This window comes from Python bivittatus, unplaced genomic scaffold (genome assembly GCF_059951505.1).
Source record: "Python bivittatus isolate LINGU-HERP-01145 unplaced genomic scaffold, Pbiv_v1 ctg000680_np1212, whole genome shotgun sequence".
NCBI lineage: Eukaryota > Metazoa > Chordata > Lepidosauria > Squamata > Pythonidae > Python > Python bivittatus.
In genome coordinates, this window is record NW_028277095.1 from 4,562,529 (window position 1) to 4,574,486 (window position 11,958).

Sequence of the window (11,958 nt, forward strand, 5' to 3'; positions counted from 1 at the left end):
AAGCTGCATATAGATTCGAGTCAGAGTGGTTTGTATATTTGTCTGCCAGATGTTGAAGCACTAAGCAATGATCTATAGCGGATCATCGAGGTTGAATCCCTGCTTGCTCAGGGTCAATTATTCCCTCATCTCTTACCCAGGTTTGGAGTTGGTGAATAGGTACCTGGCACATAGTTTGCTAATCATGCTCAATAAACTAATTGCCCTATAATTATCCGGGTCATTCCTATCACCCTTTTTATATAAGGGAACAATTATAACTCCCCCCTCCCCACACCCCAGTCCTCTGGAATCTTAGCTGCTTTCAGCCAATGTTTCCCAATAGTTTGCAGATGAGGAACTGTTTTCACGTTTTGTGTGATAGCCAAAGGTAGAAGAATAAAAGCACTGTAGCCATTAAAGAAGACCTGATGCCAAGCATTTCTATGCCTGTAGATTTCTGTTTGCACAAAAGATTAATCTTTTGCAAGGATTTTTGCTTGATGGCAAGGAGTTATGATTCCTTTATTTACTTACTATTACTCCAGTTTATACCACCTTGCCTTTCTACTCAGAGAATGCTCAAGGAAACTTGCATTCTGAACTAAAATATAAGCCATTAAAAAAAAAAGAAGAGCCAAAATCATTATTGGCCCACCTGAAAAGGTCTGGCTGATGACGATGTTTTGATTCCTCTCTTGAAGGTGGAAATATGGGGGCATCTTTTGAGAGACTGCATTTCATAGCTTGAGAGTGATCCATGACAGGTTGTGATGGAATGGAATTATGAAGGCCAAACTCAGGAGATGAAAAAGCATGTTTCCCTCCCTGAGTTTGGCCTTCATAATTCCATCCCATCACACAGGTATATGTTACCAAAGATTCAAGAGGCTGTTGTGTAAATACTTTCCCATTATCAGTGAAGAGGCCTGCCTCTTTGCCAGATCATAGAAAGAAAGAAACTCAAAAAATCTCCCTCCAATGTCCATGGGGATACATTGGTTGTAAATGAGAAATAGCTCAGTTGCTAGAATTCCTCTAACTCCATCCCTTTCTAATTAATAACTCTTGTTTAAAAACCTCTGAGGGAATCTTGCTTGGAAAGAATCATTTTCAATTTTAGGCTGGAATGTGCAACCAGTTCTTTCGAAAGTTCAGCATCTTTAAGGGAGAATGCCGTGCTGATCATAATGCCTGAACAGATCATACAAAACTAGGTGATCACTTGAATAGGCCTTAACTTGGGAGCGAATGACTTCAGTTGGGTTGAGAGCTGCCCCAGGCTTTTTACAATCTCTCAAGGGGCTCACTGCAAAAATGGGTGAGGTCAGGGCCAAAAGTGGGACCTATTGGGGGGAGGTTGTTTTGAGGTAAGCCAGGTCAGGAAACTTAAGAAATACTAGAAGACTACCTTACTGATATAGTCAATAATAACAGAATCTTGCAAGCCTGACTGAATTTCTCTTTCCCTCCTTCTTATACCCAAGAAAGTCAAGATGGAGCAATCTTGAGTTTCTTCCTCACTCCTTCCTCTGTTTCCAGGCTAAGCTAATGTTTCAGAATGGCTACCACATATTTTCTTCAAGGTTATCTTCATAATCTTCTACAACTGACTTGAATTTCGAAGGAGTTGGCTTTTTTTTAAAGGAATGAAGTAGGTGCCTTATTCCTCCACAAAGCTTAAATCACTCCTTTGTCTCATCTTCCCAATCCCACTCCCCCAGCCAAATATTTGCCCCACCCATTTTGGGGCACTTGGGGTTGATCAAATGGAGCCTTCAAAATATACTTTTCGCACTCCTGTCCAACACCATTTAAGACTTTAAAGATTACATCCAACATCTTGCATCATACTGGGAAAACAGCTGATAACCAGATCATTCGACACACCATTGTATGATTCCTGTTACAACCCAACTTCCACCTTTGGTTCCAACTGGAACTTCTGACTACTCTTCCAAGGTTGCCCCATGTAGGGAGCTCTGCAGTTGATGGCTTTTATCTGTGTTTGTATAGTTGAGTTTTAGGGATGGAATACATCCATACAATAAAATATATCAAAGCCATTAATACAGTAACAAAAAGCCAGATTGGTTCATGAGAAGAAGAACATTCAGAATCCATCACTGTGTAGGAGAACATGCCCTGATTCTTGATGTTCATGGGGAGGGTAGTGTTTGTAGTGTGTTCCAAGGCATTTTTCATTAAAAGGGGAGGACTTGGATTATTACCCAAAGAACAGCAATAAATACTACCAACACTTGCATGCCCAAAAGTCTGTCCTGTCAACACCATTGTACCCCCTTCCTAATGTTTGGCACAATATTTATCCCTCCCACCTACTACATTGCTCTTCAGCTAGATATAAAGTTCAAGCCAGCTGTAGCTCCAGTCTAAAACCAAAGCCAACCCAAAACCAAAATGATGGGGTAGATGACCATTAGCTTTTCCTCTCTGCTACATTTCCAGTCCTCTAGAGGCTTTGAGTCCCCAATGAGAGAGCATACCAGTGTCTCATTTTCTCCCATGGTATGGAAAACAAATTTGGAGAGAGAAGGTAGGGAGGAAACAAGGGTGTCTGCAGGGAAAGTGTCAAAGCAGGCAGGATGGCCTTCACAACCATGTGATCAATGCCCTGCCCTTTTTTACGTGTTCCATGATGCGTGTGAAAAAGGGCAGAGTTTCAGTTGCAAGGTTGTGGCTGCCACGTGGAGTGTTTTGTCCCCTCCCCGTGGATACCTCTGGGAAGAAATCATCCCAAACTCTCCCCTCCTCTCCACATACTGGGATTCACACAGTGACTGCAACCTGGGCTGTTGTAGCTTTAGCTGAGAGAAGGAGAAAACTACTGAACATGGGATTGATCACATAGCCCAGGCTTTGGGCTCTGCAACTGAAGATAGTCTCCTTCAGCATTTATTACTCATGTTCTTTGGGTACTCTCTAGGGCAGTGTTTCTCAACCTCAGCAACTTTAAGATGTGTGGACTTCAACTCCCAGAATTCCCCAGCCAGCCATGCTGGCTGGGGAATTCTGGGAGTTGAAATCCACACATCTTAAAGTTGTCAAGGTTGAGAAACACTGATCTAGGGATAGAGATTCAGATTATGAAAGCTGTAGAAGGAAAAGGGAGCGGGGAAGTAATCACTGGTTGGCAGAAGCAAAGTTCAGGATCACTTGGAACTGCTAGTTCTCCAAAGTTATAAATCATGTGTGATTAAAGCCCTGTTACAATTTGACAGCCCAATCCGGAATGCAGCCCGCTCCCCTGTCTTTGCTAGTCTGGAAAACAGGATGGATTTTGGCTCTGGATAAAGCTTTGGCTCCTGCAATTGCTCTGAACTGGCCTCATTTCTTCTGTCGATCATTCCGTAGTGCAATCTCTCCTCAAGCTTTCTCCAACTTCAGGTCCCATCAGCACCCACAATTCTACTGAGCCACATTGCTTTCTAAAAAAAAAAAAAAATAGCCAGCACAGACAAGACCTTATTTTGAGCTCCACCCCTTGAGGGGCAAAGTTCCCCATTAGTATGCCAGCATCCGTACTGAGAGCCTATCATGAAGAGAGAGGTTGAAGCAGATACTCGTTCTATAGAATATGAAACTGCAACCAAAAGAGACAAGTAGGTGTCAGGTTTCCTTGTGTCCTATTACAACAGGATCCCTGCTCTGCAGAAATCCATCTGACAATGTCTGAGAAGGGTTCTTCTCCTGCAAAAGAGGCTTCAATTACTCTCAGAGGTCTCCCAGCAGTGTTTCTGAATGGACTTTATGGTTGGAGCTGACAAAGGGTATGACTGCTGGTGCCATAATGTCTTTCTATCTCCCTGAAGTCTCCCAAACAGAGAAGATCCTATGGGAGATGGTCCTTTCTGACGAATTCCTCTGGAATTCAATGGATCTGTGCAAAGCCAGGACTTCAGCATACCTCAGAGATCGTATTGTAGCAATCAAAGATAGAGCATTCACATACTTCCTAGAAGAAACAGAAGAACAGAATTAGATCATACAAATATAATCACATGACACATGCATCCTTTGTAGGAGTATCTATAAGAGGAGGTAGAAAAAGTTAGGATGGTGGCCCAGCTCATATAAGTCTGATTGATTTAATTTGATTGATTGATTAATTGATTATGTGCCATCAAATCATTATCAACTCCTAGCAACCACGTAGATTTTTTTCCATGATGATCTGTCCCTAAATGGGTCCTTCAGCTCTTCCAATGGTGCCCCCATCGTCACTGTAATCAAGTCCCTCCACCTTGCTGCTGCTGGTCCTCTTCATCTCTTTCCTCCCACCTTTCCCAGCATCAGAACCTTCTCCAGAGAGCTGAATCTTCACATCATGTGTCCAAAGTAGGACAATTTGAGGATCATTTGTTGGGCAGCCTTCTAAATCCAATAAATAAATAAATGACCAAACCCTTCCTTTTTTGATGTGTATTACATGTGTGACACATGTAAAAAGGGATGGGGCTTTGATTGCATGGTTACAGGTTATCTACCTGTCTACCTGTCTACCTATCTACCTATCTACCTACCTATCTATCTACCTACCTATCTACCTGCCTATCTATCATCCATCCATCCATCCATCCATCCATCCATCCATCCATCCATCCATCTCTTGGTCACCTCATAATGAAATGAGTGCAGAACCCCACCTTCCGACCACAAGAATTTGACCACGTTTCTCTTCCCCTTCGAAATAAAATTGGACAGCAAATTAACTTTCATCAAACTAAATGACAACTGGCTGAGGAAAAAAAAAGTGCAGGAAAAAAAATTGGTGCAACGTTAATGAGGGTAAACTTTTGTGAGCTACCTTACACATTTAATAGTAGTGATTCTGAGCGAGGATTAGGAATGGTTAAAACTACCAGATTTATTTTCACCCACAGGTGAAAACTCTTTCCACTGAGTTTCTGGGGAACTTTCCAGGCTTGGACAAGGCCACATTAAAAATCAAACCAAGCAAAATGGTCACCTTGTGCGCAAGCCAAGTTCAGCAGATGCAACTACTGTATTCCTAGCAGGGAAACATCCACATTTTACTTGTTTTGTGCACGGCTCTTGAAGTTAAGAAATATCTTAGGGTGAATTAATGGCTTCACTCCTTCACTCATGCTGTGAAACAGTCATTTTTTACGGTGGCAGAAAGAGAAGAAGATTAAATACATGGGGAGTAGCTCTATTTAATTTAAATGATTTAATTAAGCACACACATGCATTAAATTAAACCTAATATAGACTTTCACTTGCCCCCACCATTTCCTTTTCTCCTGTCCTTTCTAATTTTGAGGGAACAACCTTGAAACGAGGGGGACTCCCTGCCTAGAAGTTCTTTTTCCCAGCACTGCCGAAATGCAGGAATGTTCCTATTTCTTTGCAAGGTGTTGGTCGGAACAGCTTCTCAAAGGATTGTGTTGCATGGGGCTCAGATCGACCTGTTTGTTATACTCCCCCCTTTTTTCTCTTCAACTGGCACCAGTACCACCATCTTCTCCTTCTCCTTCTCCTTCTCCTTCTCCTTCTCCTTCTCCTTCTCCTTCTCCTTCTCCTTCTCCTTCTCCTTCTCCTTCTCCTTCTCCTTCTCCTTCTCCTTCTCCTTCTCCTTCTCCTTCTCCTTCTCCTAGCGCTTACTGGCACCAGTACCTCTTGGCTGAAAAGTCCAGGCAGGTTTCAGAGCCCTGCTTCTGGAATGGAGGAGAAGCAGCAGCAAACCTGTCTCTGCAGAAATCAATTCTTCTCCCTTGTGCCAAAGTCAGCAGGCAAGGTCCAGTCAGGCTGAGGATGTATCTGCTCCAGCTGTATTTTTGTTTCTTGAAATACAGCCTCTTGAAGAAAAAAAAAAAAGAGGCACGGAATAGACTTGCAGGTTTGCAACACCCTTCCCGCTCCCTGCTCCTTGCAGCCAAAGAACATTAGGGAACTGGACCCAGCCCAGTATCATCCTGCCATGCCTACACAACCCACATCCATCCTTCCTGAAAGGGGGAAAGGCCATGCTTTGAAACATCTCTGTGCTTTGCCTCTTCTCCTTGTATCCTAATTTGAGTCTTGGGAACCTGGCCAAACAAGAGGAAGAAGACACTTCTCTTCCAGCATTTTGGAGAGAGGAAGGCCAGGAGCAATGCAGAAAGAAAAGCTAAAACTTAGGGCCAGCCCTACTATGGGGCAAAATTAGAGCTGGACCCAAGGGCCTTTTGAAACACCCTACTTGAAGCTCCTGGCATGCTGTTATCATGAGCTTGCCCTCACGTTGGACTGTTCTTACACTTGGGTCATATTTTAACTACTTTCAGAGTCTGCAACCTGAAGTGTGAGTTCCATATTTTATTTTCTAAATAGGTTCCTCCAATGTGATGTCCACACTGGGTAGGCCATGCCAAATAGGAATTCTAGGAGGTGTAGTCCAACTGGTTGGGAAAAGCTGCTCTAGACAAAATCTCAAGGGAATATCCAGCAGAACTGACATGACCAAAGTATAGATGCAAAGTAAGAAATCCAAAACAAATTGCATATCTAGTCTGGCACTGAATTGCTCAGGGCCCTGAAGGATGCTCACTAAATGACAAAATATTATTTCAGCTTATTATAGCATTCACAATCACTGTTAAAAAGCCACCTTAACAGCAGCTTGGAAAAAGCTGCCTGGAAATATCTGCATGGTCCTGATGCCTTCTAGACTCTTAGATGTCTGGAAGGATTGAACTTATCAATGTACAGTAATGGGTAAAGCTGATGAGGTGGGACCCCCAGATTCTCACGCCAGAGAAAGCTGTTTTCCAAATAAGGCTTAGATGGTAGGCATGGGTATCTGGAGAAGGGAGGTAAGGGGAGGCAGCCATGGCTAGAAAGGTCTTTGCACAGGTCCATCTTGTACACCAGTTGCTCTTGTTCCCAGATTGGGAGGCCCTGCTCACTGTCACTCATGCTTTGGTCATCTCCTGTTTGGACTATTGCAGTGGGCCCTATCTGGGGCTGCCCTTGAAGACTACTTGCAAACTGCAGTTGTTCCACCCACCTAACACCTCTATTCCATGAGCTGCACTGGCTCCTGGTGGACTTCTGAATGCAATTCAAGGTACTGGTTGCTCTTCTGGGCTTTTTTTTTTCGGTGCCTTCAGGTCAGTCTTGATTCCTGATGACCGCCTGGACTAGTTCCTGCAGTTTTCTTGGCAAGATTTTGGAAGTTGTTTGTTATTGCTGCTTCAGAGAGTGACTGGCCCAAGGTCACCCAGCCGGCTTTGTTCCTAAGGTGGGACTAGAACTTACAGTCTCCCGGTTTCTAGCCTGGGCCTTAACCACTACACCAGACTGCCTCTTCTTGGCATAGGTCTAAGTTATCTGTGGGACCATCTGTCTCCAATTACTTCTGTTCATCCTGCAAGGTCTGGCAGGATGGACATGCTCCGGGTCCTTCCTGTTAAACAGTGCCATCTAACAGGTCCCAGGAACCATGACTCTGTCGTAGCATCTACGTTTTGGAACAGCATTTCCCCCCCCCTCCAGTTTGGATGCCCCTGACTTTACCAGCCTTTTATAAGATGAGAAAGACCTGGGTGTCCCTCCCCAGCATTGGGTCTGGTACTTCAGTGAGCCCGTTTTCCTATGGTAATGGTTTGGTTTTTTCTAGATTTTGCTTTGGGCATGAAATTTTGTTTTTAATGGTGTGGCTTATCTGATTGATCGTTAGCTGCCCTGAGCTGTGTGTCAGTCGGGGTGGCCATATAAATCTATATAGTAAACTAACCCTGAAACACGTCTTGCAATATTGGTATGCAAACTCCACTCCTATTTACCTGTAAAGGGTGCAGCTTGTGCCACGACATCGCAATGCGTGTTTTGTCATCACTGCAGTTTGTGGCAGATGCCTCTGACGGTGGATATTTTCAAGGGCAAGAAAGGGATATTTTCACTGCGGAAGTCAGGAGGAAAAGATCCTAATTCTCTACAGCAAAACTAACTTCTCTAACCTTCCTTTATCTGCTAGGGAAAGTATATCTGAGAGAGAGAGAGAGAGAGTTTTATCACCCTGCCTGCTCCAGAGTCTTAAGACTGGAAGAGACTGCTGCCAGGAAGGGAGCTATTAAAGAAAAGGCTCTTCTTGTACTTTTATTTCTTACTTTTATGCTCCATTTGCCATTTCCTCTTGGCAACAGGTCCCCAAAGCAGTGGTCGGTAAGGTAATACCATCATCATCATCATCATCATCATCATCATCATCATCATCATCATCATCATCATCATCATCATCATCATCATCACAATAATAATAACCACCACCAAACATGGAGAAACAGAATTAAAAGCATGCGATATCAATCATACCATAAAGGGATCAGGGACTTCCTTTCTCTCTCTCCCTCCCTGATTTTTTATGCCTTCCCTCTTCTTTCTCTCCCTTTTTTTCTGTTTTTTTTTTTTAAAACATGGTTTTGGGGAACCAGGAGGAAGACAGACCAAGGCCTCTGATATTTTTTTTTAATATTGTGTGTGTGATGCTAACTGGGGCTGTATGGCCTGCAAGGTTCACGGTCAGCAGAGCAACGCATCTCCAAAAGGTCACAGATGATATGGAAGTTCACCCTCGATGAAGTCCTCCGTCTGTCTCTGGGCACAGATTGCAAAGGAGAAACCTTCTCCAGTTTAGGGTCCTCCAAACATATTGGCACAACCCAACCCAGTATTTTCTTTCACTATCCTGGAAAGGCCGGGAGGCCGAGTTATACCTTCCCATCCATGCCTTAAGAACAAGAACAGCAAATAAAGCAGTTGGGGGAAACTCTTTGAGGAGGGGGAAAAAAAATCCCTTGAAGCAGAGACAAAATATGGTATATTTATATTCCTCCTAAATCCCCCAAAGCTGAGCAGAGTCAGACCTGGTTTGTTTTTCAATGGGAGATCAACAGGAAATTCCAGGCTTTTAGGCTAGACAAGAAAGTGGGGAAAAAACTCTTGGAAGAAAGCCATGGCAGACCACTTCCACAGTCTTGCCAAAAAACCTGCATGGATGTGATTCATGAAGTTGCCAGGAGTTGAACTCAAGAGAGACTTTCCCTTGTTTTTAGCCAGGGCTGATCTCTTCTTTATTATTCCCACCACTTTCAACCACACCATTATTTTTATTTGTTCTTTCTACACCTCTACCAATCTGTTTTCTTTTGGCCTCTATCTCGTGGCTGTTTTCAAAAAGATTTTTGTTGTTGCTCTCCTTAGCTTACTTTTAGGTATCAATTGTTTGTATATACAGAGATCAACTGAATAATGGAAGGCTCTGATCATGCCAGGCTGTCACTGACAAAGGCATCTACTCATATCTATGACTTTTCTCATACCGTAAACTTTTACTGACATGAGTCTTTACCACACTCTTCTAAGCACACACTTTAAGCGTGCTTAGAAGCTGAGGTGAGGATAAGGGCGAATGGGTTGAACTTAAAAGAGGAAATTCAGGGAGAAAATTAGGAGGAATTTTCTGACTGTAAGAGATGTTCATCAGGCGCCTGTTTGCCTAGCGTGGTGGTGACTCATTCTCACTGGAGGTTCTCAGACAAGAGCTGGATGGCCGACAACTGGGGATGGTTTTAGTAGATTCCTGCACTGAGCAAGGTCGATGATCTGTAAGATTGCTTTCAACACTATGTTCTGTGATTAGATGAAGGGCCAGGATTATTTCAGTTTCCCACTTCAATTTCCTAGGATTGCATCTGTAGACTTATCAGAATTAAGAATGTACCAACAGGAAAGATGAAGAAGAAGAAGAAGAAAAAATAGAACTGTGGCTCTCCACTTAAGAACTTGTCTAACTTCATATATTGCACTGAGTTGTGGTTTATGGGGTATGCTGGAGATGATGGATGGATGGTCCCTTCTGGCTTGCTATATATGGGGGCCTTCCAGGAAAATGAGTTGCTGATTAGAGCTGGGAGGATCAACAAGTGAGGTCTGCACTGAGTGCAGTCATTCACCTTTGTAAAGGAATTCTGTTGGGTTTGGAAATAGATAAGCATCTCCCAGGCTTCCTTCTCGTCACGCCTGATGGATGTGTAACAATAAACAATGTGTGAGGCTCAGAGCCAGAAAACCCTTCAGAGAAAAACAGCTCAGAGTGACTTGGCCAGATTGAAAGCATGAAGCTCTCCCCTGCATTGATCCCACTGGCTGAATGAACAACGAGATTGTGAAGTGTGGTTCTTAATTAAAGTGTACATTGCTGAGAATCCAAGATAACGCACAGGGTTCCATACAGTGTAAGTTGTGGTACCAACAGCAAGAAATATGCCCTCAGTTCAGAGCTTCCTGGTTGTTTTCAGACTTTGCTCCTCTACTTCACAGAACAGATTTAATTAAAAAATCGAGGAAATGTATTAGTCCATTTAGGGATAAATGATATATGTAATGTAATCATTTTTGAAGCCATAGGAGATAGCCAGCACTCTCAATGTTTTCTTTTTCTTCGTACGATAGAAAATGCCTCTGTACTCACAGAAGCACCTGCTCAGAGGTTGATGGTTCTTTGCAGCCCTTCCTGGAATGACCACTTGACACTGCTATACCCAGGGACCACTGCAAAGGAGAAGCCAGGTCTACAAAAGATGTGAGGCTTGTACACAGGCCTTCTCTGCTCTTTCAAAAAAAGCCTCATCCTACTCATAAATTTTATTTTGCTTATTTACTTTAGGAAAAGATAAATGCTGTCTAGGTAATCTCAAAATGATCCGCAGTGGTCAAATCTCCAAATCTACAGGATCCAAGATAGAATCCTTTCCTTTTTTTCTTTTTATTGTAAATGGATTTGAACACATGCTGGAAAGTCCTAAAGCTAAAATCTGGGACCTTTGCCTCTCCAAACATTCCAAGAGTCCCATCTGACATGGCCAGTGTTGAGGATGCTGGAATCTGCAATTCAGCAACATCTGAACGCAAACCTCAGCACATCCAGGTCCAGCTTGGTAGGTCCTCCAAGATTCTTTCTGCAGCACAGTCAACATCATAGTGTAAGACCTTCCTTGTGCCAAGCCCCAGCCTCTGATGCTGAGATAGGTTCTTATTCTCAGTGAAATGCAATTCTGAAGCTAGGATTCCTATCGAGTGGAAAGTTGCTGAACGCTACAGGAGTTTCATTGTGAAACCCGAACATGAACTTTGATCCTGAATAGAAGCAATTCAGGAAAGCTATTAAATCTGGGCATTCCAAGAAGCTCTTGGGGACTGAAGTGCAGGTACTCCTTGCAGGTGGTGATTGTTTAAACCAGTGTTTTTCAAACTTGACCACTTTAAGATGTGTGGACTTCAACTCCCAGAATTCCCCAGGGAATTCTGGGAGTTGAAGTCCACATATCTTAAGTTTGAAAAACACTGGTTTAAATGTTTCCATGGTGCATTAGGATGTTGATTATTAATATTATTGACTGTGCATTGTTTTAAACTTTGTTACGAAGGTGGAGTGTTCACCACTTAGAGTTGGCTACAGCTGAAGTGGCCTACAGACCTAAGTAATAATAATCCAATAAAGAAACAGACAAACATGTTGGTAACTTGTGCCTGTCACATCTTTTGGGATGGGGGTTCAGAGACCAAAAAACCAAAGCATCCCCAATGCAATTTTCAGCGCCTGAATGAAACATGCATTTTTCTGAGCCCCCCTCTGATACCCCATTGATTTGGGTGGTGAGACCGCTCAGTCATAGGATAAGTTATCATCCCAAGCTGTGCTTTCCTTTCCCTCTATGGCATCAGGATGGGAGTGTTGATCAAGGAATGCGTGGCAATATCTTGTCAAAGCTTCTGATCTTCCAGGCCAGTTAAGAAGAAGAAGAAGAAGAAGAAGAAGAAGAAGAAGAAGAAGAAGAAGAAGAAGAAGAAGAAGAAGAAGAAGAAGAAGAAGAAGAAGAGGAAGGAGAAGAAGGAGAAGAAGGAGAAGAAGGAGAAGAAGGAGAAGTAGTAGTAGTAGTAGTAGTAGTAGTAGTA